The sequence below is a fragment of the Nannospalax galili genome, unplaced genomic scaffold, assembly GCF_000622305.1.
Source record: "Nannospalax galili isolate Female #2095 unplaced genomic scaffold, S.galili_v1.0 scaffold734, whole genome shotgun sequence".
Classification (NCBI taxonomy): Eukaryota; Metazoa; Chordata; class Mammalia; order Rodentia; family Spalacidae; genus Nannospalax; species Nannospalax galili.
Genome location: NW_008337073.1, coordinates 753787 through 769835, shown reverse-complemented (window position 1 = coordinate 769835; position 16049 = coordinate 753787).

Here is a 16049-nt window from a genome sequence, read left to right as displayed (position 1 = left end):
CACACTGGCTCTCGCCTTTCTTTTTTTTAAAGATCATCATTACAGGACAGGAGAGATGGCTCAGTGGTTAAGAACACTGGTTGTTCTTGCAGAAGACCCGGGTTCGGATCCCAGCACCCACATGGCAGCTAACAACTGTCAGTAACTCTAGTTCCAGGGGATCTCACAGCCTCTTCTGTCTTCCGCCAGCATTGCACGACACGGGTGCACTTACCTACATGAGGCATAACATTCATACACATAAAATAAAAATAATAATAATAATAAAAAGACCATCATTGCTTACTTACTGTCAGCTAGGCACCAGGCTTAGCTAACCTAATCACTATCTGCTTTAAGGAAATACACCCTCAACTCTGAGTTATATTTCAATGAAGTTTATTTATCACAGTCTTCACAGATCAATGCAGGGTAATTGGTCAGGCAATTTATTCTACACACCTGATCTGAGGACTTAGGTTCCTTCCTGTGGCTCCGTCATCTTCAACATATGTCACCCAAGGCTCAGCCCTGAAGACTGTGTCCACTCCAAACATCCAGCAAAAGCAATCATTGAGAATTGCCTCAAAGATGGTTTTTATAATCAGTCCTGAAAATGGCTTTCATCACCTCTGATCATATTCTGTTGGGCAGAATTCATCACATGACAATGAATCTAAAGGAGACTGAAACATGGTCCATGGACATGCCCAAAAAAGAAGAAATGGACCAGGCAGCAGGAAGCATTCTCTAGGCAGTGATACTCAGTGTATCTTCTCACTCATTCTCCCCACCCCCACTTTATTCTCTGTTTTACCAGTCAAACCTAAAGCACAGAGAAAAGATACTAAGTATCCCAAACGCTCAGTCTCTTGAAGTATTTTCTCCAGGGTAGGCTTCCCAGGAAGGCTGCCAATTAGACCTGCAAGAACTGATTGCCAATAAAATCCACTTATTTAAGCAACTTGTCAAAGTTAGTGCAAAGTTTAGTTCAGACATAGCAAAAAGTCCAAGACACAAACTTGACTTTCCTCTTCTTCCCCTCCCCACATTTTCAAAATCTTGATATTTGAACACAGAAAGATCACAAGTGATGCAGCAAAGAGGGTACAGCGTTCTCTCCTTGTGGAGAGGTAAATGTGTGCAGCGAATGATTCAAGGAAACCAAACTAACCCTCCTGTAAAATGGGAGGTGATATCCAGGCACTACTTGTGAGCTGATCTGTAATTAACAGTTGTAGAGTTTTTAAAAGCGTGTGTTTGACTCTGGTTAAATGCTATACTTAACAAAGTTATTTACTGTCTTCTAAAGGTCTGAAAATGGACTGGGGAGATGGATGGATCAGCATTTAAGAGCACTTGCTGCTCTTACAGGTTACCTAAGTTCAGTTCCCAGCACCCATGTCAAGCGTCTCATAGCCACCTGTTACTCCAGCTCCAAGGGATCCAACACCCTCTTCTGGCTTCCACAGGTACCTATACATATATGGCATACCATCTCTCTCTCTCTCTCTCTCTCTCTCTCTCTCTCTCTCTCTCTCACACACACACACACACACACACATACACATAGACACACAAATAAATAAATAAATAAATAATAAATAAATCTCTGTTTACAAATACGACTGGAGGGATAGGGCTGGAGAGATGACCCAGAAGTTAAGAGCACTGACTACTCTTCCAGAAGACCGAGGTTCAGTTCCCAGGACCCACATGGCAGCTAGCAACTGTCCATAACTCCAGTTCCAGAGGATTCAACACCCTCTTCTGACTTCTGGGAGCAGAAAAATGTAAATATCTTTATATTTAAAAATAATAGGGCCTAGAGAGATGGCCCAGTGGTTAAGAGCACTGACTGCTCTTACAGAGGACCTGGGTTCGATTCCCAACACCCACATGGCGGCTACAAACCATCCTTAACTCCAGTTCCAGGGGAATCCGAAGCCCTCTTCTGACATTGCACGACACGGGTGCACTCACATACATGCAGGCAATACACTCATACACATAAAATAAAAATAATAAAAAATAATAAAATATTTTTTACGATAGTAATAGAGTATTTTTAAAAGCAAAGTTTTTTAATGTTTTGATATGCGTATACACTGTGGGATGACTAAATCATGCTAGCAAACATAGCCACCTTGTTGACTGCAGAAGAGTCCTTCTCCTCTCCAGTGGTCCAGGAACTGCTCCCTATTCCCATTCCCTGTGCTGCTGCAGTAAGAGGGAAGGGTTAAGGAAAATTACTTTGATCCCATTTTTAGCTTTGAAAAAAAAATGGTCACACAAAACAGGATTCTAAGAGATAAGGACAGCAGGATTTGTATCCCTTTAAGGTTTAAAAATGCAAATTATTTTCTTTTGGCAGACACTACCAGTTCCTTCAGATTCCCACTAACGCCAATGTCTAAGCACAAGTACAGAATAAACAAATATTGCTTTCTCCCCTTTTCCTCCATAGAGACATTCTTTCTTACTGTCACAACTGAGTGTTACATCTTATGCTACAAATTGTGCATAATGCAACTGATGCCAACATAATGCCCAGGGTTTTTTTATTTATTATTATTTTTTATTTGTTATTTATTTTATTTATTATCATTATTTATTTTTATTTTATGTGTATGTGTGTATTGCCTGCATGTAGGTAAGTACACCCATGTCGTGCAATGCCTGCAGAGGTCAGAGGAGGCTGTCAGATCCTCTGGGACTGGAGTTAGGGACAGTTGTTAGGTGCCATGTGAGTGCTGGAATTCGATCCTGGGTCGTCTGCAAGAACAACCAATGTTCTTAACCACTGACCCATCTCTCCAGCCCCAGTCTTTATTTTTAAAACTTGATTTTATTATTTTTTATGTGTGTGTGTGTGTGTGTGTGTGGTATATGTGCATGTGTGTGTGCAGGTTAGCATGTACACATAGAAGTTGGAAGAAGACTCCTGCTTTATCCAGTAGATGTCCTGTTTATGTTCCTCCACAGTGTGCAGGGCTGCACTAGCTTTTTATGTGAGTGCTGGGATCTGAACTCAGTGCTTACACAATAAGCATTCTGACCCGCTGAGCCATCTTTCCAGTCCTATTTTTTAGTATTTTATTCCTTAGTTTTTATTTTATGTGTATGAGTGTATTGCCTGAATGTGTGTAAGTGGACCTGTGTTGTGCAATGTCTGCAGAGGTCAGAAGAGGCACTGAATTCCCCTGAAACTGGAGTTACGATGGTTGTTAGCTGCCATGTGGGTGCTGAGAACTGAACCTGGGTCCTCTGCAAGTACAGTGTTCTTAACCACTGAGCCATCTCTCCAGTCCCCAAACATGCTTATTTTAAAAACACCAGCCCAAACTTATTCTTCTGCTGAAATTCTGCATTGTTTTCCCAGTGCCTCAGGGTGAAAGTCAAGCTTGGCAGTTTGGCCTAGCAGCTCACCCGAGTCTGACCTTTCTTTGGTCTTTATTTCTAGTCTACACCCCTAGCAATTAAGAGACCTCTTGCAGTTTCCAGGATTGTTAATGCTGTTCTACGCATCTTAAATAAATAAATAAATAAATAAATAAATAAAGCAAAATAAATTTAAATGTGATTTTTCCATTAGGGCTTATACTAGTCAGGTTTCCATTACTGTAACAAAATACCTCAGATAATCAATTTAAAAGCAGGAAAGTTCTATTTTGAATCAGGATTTCAGAGGTTCCAGTCCCAGGTCACTTAGCTCTGTCATTTTGGGACTGTGGTGACACAGTACATTATGACAAGAGCTCATATCAGAGTAAGCCTGTGATTGTTGGGAAGCAAAGGCAAGAAGGACAGCTGGCGTCCCAATGGTCTCTTCAAGGGAGACCTCCAGTGACCTAACTCCTTCTAGTGGGCCTCAATTCATATTTTCCATTGCTGCTCAGTACTACCACAGTCTGGTGACCCTGCTTTTCATGCATAGGCTTCTGGGGGACATTAAAGATCCAAACCACTGCAGGGACTGCAAATACGACACTGCACAATTGTTTTATTCACATCTATGTTTCTAGGGATGTTGCTGCCTCAAGAAATATGTGACCATCAAAAATAATTCAAAGCTGGGTATATAATGCAGGCCTATAATCCCTGACTCAAGAGGCAAAAGCAGGAGGATTATCACAAATTCAAGACCACCTGGTCTACATGAAGAGTTCCAGGCGGTCAGGGCTGCACAGCAAGACTCTGTTTCTGATGGTCCAGCCCAACAGCTTCCTGGAGCCAGCAGCTTTCCTGGGTAAGTTTGGCTGCTGTGCCCACTGCTCCTTGACTCCCCCAGCCTCATTCACACTCCCAGCTCCCCCACCTCATCTCTCCTCCTAGCAGAGGGACTGGCACATTCTTGTCTTGGCACCCCAGACCTCTGGACTGATCTCTTGGCCCAAACTCCCCGCTGCTTTCTGATCCTTTGTATCCAGACCAACCCAATTCCTCCCTTTGGTCTCCACCTCCCTTTGCATCTCTGGGTGGCCCAACCCCACAGCTTCCTGGAGCCAGAAGCTTTCCTGGGTAAGTTTGGCTGCACCCACTGCGCCTTCATGCCCCCAGCCTCATTCACCCTCCCAGCTCCCCTACCCTACCTCTCCTTCTAGGAAATTACCCAACCTAAGGAAATTGTGGCAACCAATGGCTGCTGGGAGGCGGCAGGGACAGTCTCTTGGTAGGCTAACTAGTCTCCAGTGGATGAACCCAAACTAAAAGACATTTGGGAACACAAATTAGACTCTATATGCCTTATTTTATATATAGTAGAGAGCATTAAATTGTGCAGGGACAATAAGAGGAGAATTAGATAAGGGGGGACTCTAAATTCCATTAAATTATATGTAAATCGCAAAAAGTCAATAAAAATTTAAAAAAATTTAAGTACATGACCTGTTTACCTTATCTAAAAACACTCACTTCTGGATGACTTCCAGTGCTTAAATCCTGGTGTTTGTACTGATTTCAGGCATCTAGAAACTTCCTCGGACCGTCCCTTGATTTAAGCTTTTCTTTGATTTACTTTCCAGTTAATAAATCAGTTCAAAATGCAAAATCAAAACCACAAGAAAACACACACTTATTCTCCCTTCCCAGAGCTCTCCTAGTTTTCTGATTTATTTTCAAGAAGATTGGCACCTCCTAGGGACTCTTCTTTTCCCTCTGCTTGGTTGGCCAAAAATGCCAAGCATTCCCTTGTAGATTACTAGGAGGGATACCATCCTGGCAGTGGGCACAAGTTCTGGGCTGAAGCAATTTTTATGAGACTGCCAAGAAAACAGCTTCCTCTCCCTTCCCTCAGGGACTATGTGAGCCTGAAACAGATATGTAATCTGGACTCAGATCCAAATTTCTAACACAGAGCATACCAACACTCCAGACTATACCCCCAGAGTTCTTCTGACCTAAGAATGACCTACTAAGCAAGTTAAATCATCTAAGCTAACCTAAACAAGCAGGGCCTCCAAACTAAACCATCATTTACCCTTCCTTCAGTGACATCACTAGCTTTGGTAAACCTAATCCAAGAAGTTGAGTATGGTTACCTAGGTTTGTAAGCCCAACATTTGGGAGGTGTTGCATAGGACTGCCCTCTGACTGGCAAGCTATAGACAGCCGTCTTCTTCCCAAGCTTGGTTGCACCTGCTTGCCTATGATCATCACAAAACTTGTTGACTGTTGAGCCTCGGCAAGAAAGAAGGAGCAGGGGGAGTCAGCCGTACCTTCCAACCAACCAGGTGGCCCTAGTTGCATGGCGGGGAGAGACTAAGGGCACATAAGTGGAGAAAGCCACAGGGAGTGTCTCTCCCCATTTTGTACAGCTGCTGGAGAGTCACAATCCATGCCTGGATGGAGAATTTCCAGTGCAGCCTTAGGAGGGAAGCACCCACACTCCTGTGAATAGAGCCTCACCCATTGCTCTGTAAGTAAACCCAATAAACTCTTTGGTTTCCTGTGAGGGCCCGAGCTCTGATCTGAAGTAAATTCAGAGTGAGTTCTGACCTGAAGTAAACTCAGATCTGGACCGGGAAGCCTCAGTTCCCTGAGAACGTGGATATTCTTCTGCAGTGATATCTATTACGAGACTGACAGTTCCTTGAACCCTATTAAACGTACATACGTAAGCTTGTACAACAAGGCCAGTAAGCTTGTGTAACAAGGCTGTGTAACTAATAAAGTTGTATGTAAAGAATAGAATGTTTAATAGGCATGGAAGGACAGGTACGATTCCAAAAAGGGCTGAGCTCGGGGAACATAAAAGTACTGTAAATATCGTGATGAGGTAATTTGGCTTGAGAAGAACATTTTCTTTTCCTCTTATTGTACTATAAATAAGGTTGATTCTTAGAATAAAGCATGCATTGGTTCACACGCCTCTGCATCCCCTGCATCCTGATTTCTTCTGCGCCTATACCTCAGGGCCCCCAAGCCCATCAGGCTTGAATTGTGGTCACTGACCCGTGACAGTTTCCCAAACCGCAGTTTGGAGAAATTAGGCCTCAGTTTGCACCTCCCAGAAGGAATTTTAGCAACAGAGGCTGAAGCAGGATGATTATCAGCCTAAGCTACATTGTTGAGTTCCAGGTCAGCCTGGGCTACAGTGTAAGACCTATCTCAGAGCTGGAGAGATAGCTCAGTGGTTAAGAGCACTGACTGCTCTTGCAGAGGACCCGGGTTCAATTCCCAGCACCCGCATGGCAGCTACGAACCGTCCTTAACTCCAGCTCCAGGGAAATCTGAAGCCCTCTTCTGACCTCCGTGGCATTGCACGACATGGGTGCACTCACATACATGCAGGCAATACACTCATATACATAAAATAAAAATAATAAATAAAAAAAAGATCCTATCTCAAACAAACAGGAAACTGGGGTATAGTTCATGGATGAAGTGCTTGCTTAGCATGCATGAGGCCCTGGGTTCAAACCTCAGTACAAAAAAAGGGATCTAATCAAAAAGGTTCAATTGGGTTATAACTCTATTCTTAAATATACACCCTAAATTTCTCACTGGCACTATATATATTAATGTTTAGTTGGGTGCTACTGTAGTCTATAGTACAGTAGTTGAAAAATATATCCTAGGGGTTTGGGGATGTAGTTTAGTGGTAGATCTCTTTCCTGGCATGTGTGAGGTCCTAGGTTCAATCCTCAACACTACAAAAAAATTTTTTTTTAATTTTCAATTATATGTTGAGATTATTTGATATTGAAAATTATTGGGCTGGGGAGATGGTTCAGTGGGTAAAGTGCTTGCCATGTAAGCCTAACACTTGAGCTCAGATCCCCAGAACCCATGTAAAAGCTGGACATAGTACCACAAGTGTGCCCAATGGGAAGAGGGGAAGCTCTGAAAGATCATAGGTTAGCTAGGAGGCCCTGTCTTAGACAAGGTAGGCGACAAAGACTGACAAATGAAGGTTTTCCTGTGACCTCCACATATGCACCATGGCACTCCTGTGTCTGCACTCAAACACACAAGCACACACACACACACACACACACACACTCACACATACACACACATATACGTAACACACACCAAAAAAATCTTGATTTTTTCTGATTACATGAATGAGAAAATTAATCCTATAAGTGGAGTGAAATGTAAATATATATATGCACATATATACACACATGAAATGTAAATATATATGTATACATATATATATATACACACACATATATGTTTATAGCATAGAAATACAGATAAATGTTTTGATCTTTTTGTGAGACAGGGTCTCCCTATAGCCCCAGCTGTCCTGGAACTCACTATATAGACCAGGCTGGCCTTGAACCCACAGAGAGCCTCCTGCCTCTGCCCCCCGAGTGCTGGGATTAAAGGCGTGCACCACCACACCAGGCTCCCAGTTGGTTGGTTTTAAGACAGTGTCTCACACTGTAGCCCAGGCTATTTTGGAATTCACTATGTAATCCAGACTTCACATTCACAGCAATCCTCTTGCCTCAGCTTCACAAGTGCTGGGATGCAGGCATGTGCCACTACACCCAGCTTATCTACCTTCCTTTCTAGCATTTTTGTGTTTGATATCTTCTGGAGAAGAAGTGATGGGGTGTAAAGTGACTGAGAAAGCTTGGAAGTAATCATGTTCATCCGGAAGCAACTAGATACCACTGTCTGCATCTGAAAGAATGGGCAGGAAATGGACTCTGGAAGTGGCAATGGGGGAACAGAACTCATAAACTGAGTTTTAGAAAGCGATTGTTATATTTTTAGCATCCCTCATTTTGTGTCCTTGATATTTCATGTACACTGCACACACGGGCACCAAGGCATACAAACACATAAAGCTTTGCATATGTACAAATAAAAGTAGAATCATACAGTCTGAGCTATAGCATGCTTTTCTTATTTGAAACCATGTCTGAAACATCTCCATTGTACTTTTAACAGTAGGCTGAAAATGTGCTCAGTCAGTGTCACATTACCAGGTGATGGCAGACTGCATTCTTCAGAGGCCTCAAAAAATGTTTCCTGTCTTCTATGGTCTTTTCAACGTGAACTTGTCACTCCTATCAAGAAATGGAGTCTAGGCGCTGGGGAGGGGCACAGTGGCTAAAATGCTTGCTAAGCAAACATAGAGACCTGAGTTCAGATCCCCAGCACCCATGTAAAAGCCAAGCATGGTGCACATCTGTAACTCCAGCACTGGGGATGGAGATAGACAGATCCTAGAGGTTCACTGGCCATCCATCTAGCCAAAATGAGTTGCAGGTTCATTGAAGAGAACCCTGTCTAAAAAAAAAAAAAAAAGCCCATATAGCAAATGAGGAAATCAACCCAACATCAACCTCTGGTTTGCATGCACACACACACACACAAGCACGCATACCTGCACAGACACACCAAGTAGATTCTAATTCACCTCTTGATCTGAGCTTTTCTTGGTGACGATTATAAATATCAACATGCTATACCAAAAGTGCTTATTATATACTTTCTGAGAGTAGGTCAGAAAAAGCCACACAGCTTCCCCCTGGTATTTTTGATTGTTGGCTGTCTAGATGCTGCCTCTTGGAATCTACCCACCATGCTGTAAGAATTCTAAGTTCCAAAGAGATACCTAACAACAGGTGCTGTAGGTGACAGCCCAGCTAAGCCCAGACACTGAAGTTACCTGACATGTCAAGTACAGACATCCCCAGATGACTCTAGCTCCCCACCTTTTTGAGTCACTTTTAGCTATTCAAATCTGAGCTGAGACCCCAGACACTGTAGAATAGAAATGAGTCATTGGTCCCTGTCCTGTGTCAGGCTCTTTACCCAGAGAATCTGGGAGCATCATAAAGTTGCTGTTATTTCACACCATTGGTTTTCGTGGTGGTTTGTTCTGCAATAACTGGAAACCAAACCACAGGTTCAAGAGAGTCCAGGAGAAACTTAAATACTGTTGTGACCAGACCAAAAATAAATTAGCAAAATAAATCCACTATAAACAGCTAATGCAGTGCAATGAATGTCAAGCTCTCTGCCTGTCTCCCATCCTTTTCTTCAAAGTATGGCTTCCCCATGTGTGATCACCTCAGACATTTTATTACCCACCCATATGCTAAACACTTCACTTAATGCACAAAAACCTGTAAAAACATTCATTTATCCCTATTTTACAGATGACAAATTTGAGGTTCCAAAGTTACCCATGAGCCTGGGGAGACAGCACAGTGAGTAAAGCATTTACCACTTCAAGCATGAGGATATATGAGTCTGAATCCCCCAAACCCACATAAAAGCCAGATGTAGTAACATGTGTCTGCAGTCCCAGTGCTCTGATGATGAGATGGGAGACAGAAACAAGAGACTCCCCACAAATTTGCTGGCAGCTAGCCTGGTGCACACAAGAGCAAACAACAAAGAGACCTTGTTTTAAACCAGGTGGATGGTGGATGTCAAGGACCAGCACCCAAGGTTGTCCTCTGACCTCCACACATGCACTGTGGCACATATACAAACACACACACACACACACACACACACACACATACACACACACATACGTTACACACATATAGCAGACACTTGAACTCCTATCCCCCACCCCCCAGACTCAAGGTTGAAGTAATCTGCCTCACTATTATACAAGGTAACTGTCAGCACAGCACTAGCAGAAATTTAGGTAGCATAATGATACCAGAATTTTACCACGTCCTGAAACTACAGAGAGAATTTCAGTGGAATCTGGTCATGGGGAGGACTTGATGCCTCATTCCAAGTTCTTTCCTTTGACAGTATACTCTGAAATGTATCCACTAGCTTCTTGTTTCATAGGAAAGCTTATATAAGTTGATAATCTTTTTAAATTTATTCTTTTTTATTTTATGTATATGTGTATTTTGCCTGCATATATCCAAGTGTACCTGTGTCATGCAATGCCCATGGAGCTCAGAAGAGGGCATAGGATTCTGTGGAACTGGAGTTACAGACAGTTGTTAGTCACCTTTAATCCTAGCATTCTGGAGGCAGAAGCAGGTGGATCTCTGTGAGTTTCACACCAGCCTGGTCTACACAGCAAGTTCCAAGCCAGCCAGGACTATATAGTGAGATCCTGTCTCAAAAAAAACAAAGCAAACTAAAAAGAATGCTAGTTTGAGTCTGTAATTCATCAGTATCCACCAGGCACCAGGCTAAATGACTTCTGCTCTACCTCATTTAGTCTCAATTGAACTTCTGTGATGCAGGTTTACAAAGGCCGAGCAGCTGATACAGAGGGCCTGGACTCTAACCAAGATGCAACTGTCTCCATACTTTAAACCATCTTTTTTCTTTCCATTTTATGTATGTCCTATTCTCATTGCCTAGCAGATTTCATAGGTAATTTCTATGTTTAAAGAATTCTCAACATTTGAATTCTATGCTCAAAGGTGGACATCAGAGAGTAGCTTTCTCAGAATTTGTTGCAGAGGGTGCCAACATATGATGTAGACGCTACTGATCAGCCATTTGTGGGGGCCAGAAAGATGACTCAGTGGTTAAGAGCACTGGATGTTCTTGCAGAGGACCTGAGTTCGGTTCCCAGCAACCACATGGAGGCTAATACCCATCTGTAACTCCAGTTCTGGGAGATCCAATACCCTCTTCTGATGACACAGGTGCATTTACATACATGCAGGCAATACATTAATACACATAAAATAAAAACAGTAAAATATGAAAAAAAATTTAATCCAATCTGCAAAGATCGAGAAGAAACAGACATTGCACAAAACCTACTGGTCTAGGGAGCCACTGTTTTCGCATGGTTTTAATGGTGGGTGGCCATCAAGGACGCTCTAGGAAGGTCCTCAGCAGCTGATACTGTAGAGTCTTTGCCATAGTCTTGAAGTCACTTATTTCTGGTTGTCATGTCATCAGACCTACTTCTGGCCATCTCAGAATTTTTCTGTAATAACAGTCAGACCTTAATAGATTTTGTTTCTGTTTAAGCTGAAAGTTTTGTTATGTGGCACTAAGAACTTGAATGCCACATTCCCTACAGAGCTCAGAAAGTAACATTTCAAACAGAACTATAAATAGCTGTTTCTTCTTTTTCACAAGCTACAGTCAATTGTATTATTAATCATTTATTTTAAGTGAACATAACTTTTTCTGAGTCTTCTAATAATTCATCAAAAGCAGAACAAGCCATCTTCAACTGTGTAGGAAAGTCCTCTATTTTACTGAGAACTAGTTTTTTCATGAGTAGAAATCCTAAAACCATCAAATACATTTTCTCCTTTGTGTTTTCTTTGACCTTTTTGATATTAATAATGTGATATATCTTGTTATAACTGTGAATTTAGTCAAATTCTTATTCCATTATCTTAACTTTATTCCTAAACCCAACTCCTGAAACAATAATTCTGGTCAGTTATTTCATTTTTTATAAAATTCTCAGCCCTTGTTCTGATAGATTGGTCACGGCACTTTAAATGATAGTTCATGGAGCTAGAGACACAGCTTATCATTTAAGATCACATATTGCTTTTGCAGAGGCTCCGAGTTCAGTTCCCAGCATCCACATCTGTCAGTTCACAACCACCTGTAACTCCAGTTCCAGGGGATCCAAGTTCCTCTTCTGGACTCTGCAGGCACTTGCACTCACACATTTACAGACCCACATACAGAGACACACATAACACATGGCAGTTCACAACCACCTGTAACTCCAGTTCCAGGGGATCCAAGTTCCTCTTCCGGACTCTGCAGGCACTTGCACTCACACATTTACAGAGACACACATAACACATACTTCAAAAAGAAAAATCAGTCTTTAAATGACACCACATAACTGTGAGGTGTTCAGAACATTTTTTTTTGCCTGATTTTGCCTACTGTTTGTCAACTAGGCAACAGGCCACAGTGTTCTGTGGGATGCTTATGTGAGCAGCATGGCAGGCATAGTTAGTGCCTAGTTGACGACCATTTCCACCTTATTCTTTGCTCACAGAGTCCAAATTTGTGCATGCATGAAGCAGAATACACTTTGGGCAGTAGGTCCTCCCTGAAGTCCCACCTTTTAACCTCTGATGGCTTTACTTCCTGGTTGTCATGATTAATTTAGTGGAGGAAATGTGGCTGGCATAAAAATCTGACCAATCAGAATAAGAGGAGTTTACTTTTGGAATGACCTGACTTCCTGATAAAGAGTGCTACACATGAAAACATCTAAATTCTTCTTCTTTCAATGTCATGTGTGAATGCGATGTTTAGTGTTACAACAACCATTTCATGACCCTGGAGGACTTTTAAAAAATAATAATAAATTTACAAGCTGGGTGTGGTGGCACAGGCCTTTAATCCCAGCATTTGGGAGGCAGAGGCAGGTTGAGCTTTGTGAGTTTGAGGCCAGCCTGGTCTACATAATGAGTTCCAGGCCAGCTGGGGCTACAGGAAGACCCTGTATAAGAGCCAAGTAAGGTGGCACACCCCTGTGATTTCAGCACCTAGGAGCCAGAGGCTGGAGGATTGTGAATTTTAAGGCAGCATGGTTATATAGCAAGACTGTCTCAAAACAAACAAATAAATAAATAAGTAAATAGCTGCTGTTATAAACTATATCATTTATTTTTGATTCCTTCCTACAGGCAGCCACATGGTGGCACATGATTGTGATTCCATCACTTGGGAAGCAGAGGCAGGACGATCACCAAGTTCAAAGATAGCCTGTGCTACAGAGAGAAACCCCTTCTCAAAAACTGTAGGCTTTGTAGTGACAAATGATTTTTAAAATCTGTATGGAAATTCTGGGGCTAAGGAGATGGCTCAGCAGTTAGGAGCACTGGCTGCTCTAGCAGAGGACCCAGGTTCCATTCCAGCACCCACATGGTAGCTATCAACTGTCTACAACTCCAGTTCCAGGGAATCCAACACCCTCTTCGGGCACATGGTACACTTACATACATGCAGGCAAGACTCTCATGTACATAAAATAAAATAAATTTTAAAAATTTTTAAAAAGATAAGAAAGGAAGGAAGAAAGGAAGAAAGGAATCTGGAAAACGGATGAGGTATTATTGGCAACAACCCCAAAAAAAAATTAAATTCTAAGGTGAAAGTGAAGAAAGCTGAGAACCAAACTGAATAACACTTAAAAATCCTCAAAGGTCACGGGAACTGATAGCACTAGGAACCTCTGGAACTTGGTGTAGATGATGAAGATAAAGTGAGGAGGCAACAATAAATCCCCTTCCTCATTCCATATTGCAAGACCAGCCCCCTTCTTCCTCACCAGCACAGAGCTGATGGTATATTCACTGGAAAAGGTAAAATGAACCTCTCTGAATTTCACGTCAGCTGAGGTCACAGATACCATACTGAAATCAGAAGTATGAAGTGACTTGGTGTTCAACGAAAGCAGAATGCTATGACTCTCAGCCTCTTTCCTCACTTGACTCCACAATATTGTCAGCTGGACCTCAGTCCTCCAAGCAGGAAATCTGAACTCTATCCTAGTGCTCTAGCTAGTTAAAGAGGAAAAAACTAAAGCTACAGACAAGAGGATAAGGGACAGCAGCTCGGGGCACCCATTGTGAGGTCCCCCCAAATGAATAAGCTTTATACACACTCAGAACTGCAAGCTACCTTTTGGGCTGTCAGTCTTAATCAGTAGCAGACAACCCAGGATTTCTAACCAACTGAGAAAAGTCCCTAGCATAAAGACTGGAAACCAAACAGATAAAAGGAAAAGAGAAGCATTGTTGGATGTAGTGCTACACACCAGGAATCCAAGCACTCAGGAGGCTGAGGCAGGAGGATCATAAGTTCAAGACCAGCCTAGGCTACAGAGTAAGAACCTCTTTTCCAGAAGAAGAGGAGGGGCTAGAGATATGACTTGGCAGTTAAGAGCACTGGCTGCTCCCAAAGAGGACCTAGGTTTAAATCCCAGCAGCACCCACATGGCAGCTAACAACCATCTTTAACTCCAGTTCCAGGGGATCTGACGCCCTCTTCTGGCCTCCCTGGGTACTACATGACACAGGTGCACTTACATACATGCAGACAATATGCTCACATAAAATAAAAAATAAATTAATTAAATAAATAAAATATTTATTTTAAAAAAAGAAGAGGAAAAGGAAGAGGAGGAAGAGGAGAAGGAGAAGGAGGAGGAGAGGAGGAGACCTACTTAAGAAACAGAAACTGAAGGGAGAAGAAACCTCCAAAAACCACCAATGTTCTTAGCAAGAAAAGAGAAGACAATACTTTGTTCCCAAAATAGAATCAAATGCTATTTTTTAAAGTATCATCTAAATGTGAGAATGAGCATGAGAAATTTTAAAACATGAAAACAGAATTGAAAAAATCATAACAAAGACTGAAATATAAATGTGTAGGAATCTTTCAAAAGCACAGCACGAAGACAAAGTACGGCTGACCCCTGCAGCTCACTGGCCAGCTAGTCTAGCCAAATCGGTGAGTTCCACATTCAGTGAAAGCCCTTATAAAAAAAACAGTGGAGTGTAACTGAGAAAGACACCCAAAGTTGACCATGAGCCTCCATGCCCACACTCACACACGTGCACACAAACCTACATGACACACACAGGGAGAGAGCCACTCACTATTTGTATTTCTAGAGATGTCCATTATCTGGCTCAAACTTCAGACCTGCCAGATGCCCCAAGGCAGTAAATCCTATATTTCCAAAAACTCACTCTTTTCTAAATGTATTTTTAATTGAATTTTCTGCATTTCATACATCTTTATCACATTTATACCCCCTTCCCCATCTGCACTCCCATACCCCTCCACACTGGATTTCACACATTCTATGGAGTCAAGCTTTTGTACCCTGATGTCCCTCGATGCAAGTTCATCCACTGGAGTCTAGTCAGCCTATCTGGAGTCATTCCCTTAAAGAAGTTCAACTCTCCCTCACACAGCAGTAATCAGCTGGCAATAGTTCCTCGCTAAGGTTGGGGCCTGCTGCCCATTTACCCAGTTCTTTACTAGGTTTTTGTCTGATTGAGCTTGCATGGGTCTTGGGCACGCTGACACCACTGCTGTAAGTTCATATGAGCAAGTTCCCAGAGGCCTGGAAGACTCTGTTTCCCTATGTTCATGCACCAACCCTGGCTCTTACAGTCTTTCCACGCCCTCTTCCGCAATGGTCCCTAAGTCATGGGTGAGTGAAGTTTAATATGGGAGTCCTATCCAGGGAAAACTCACTCTTCAGACCGATCCCTGGTTTGAAAACTAGGCTCTTGCATTCTCACGGATTTGCTAATGTTTAACTTGATGCAGAAAGATTTGTTCAACTTCTCTTTTAAGAGATTGATGGAATGACTTAGTACTCAGTTGTCAAAAGTAAACAATATAGTATTTAAGGAATTATATACGTTGTAAAACTATACAACAAAGCAAAGAATAATTACCAAATAAATCAGATAGTGGTTGCTTCTTGAGGAGGAAGAATAATATGATTCCAGTAGAGCACATGGAGAACTTTTAAATTATTGACTAAGATTTACTGCTTGCCTGGGTAACAAGTACACAAGTGTTCATTTTATCATAATGCTTTAAGTCTTGTATACAATTCTCTATACAATTTATCATGTGTATTATACTTAACAGAAATT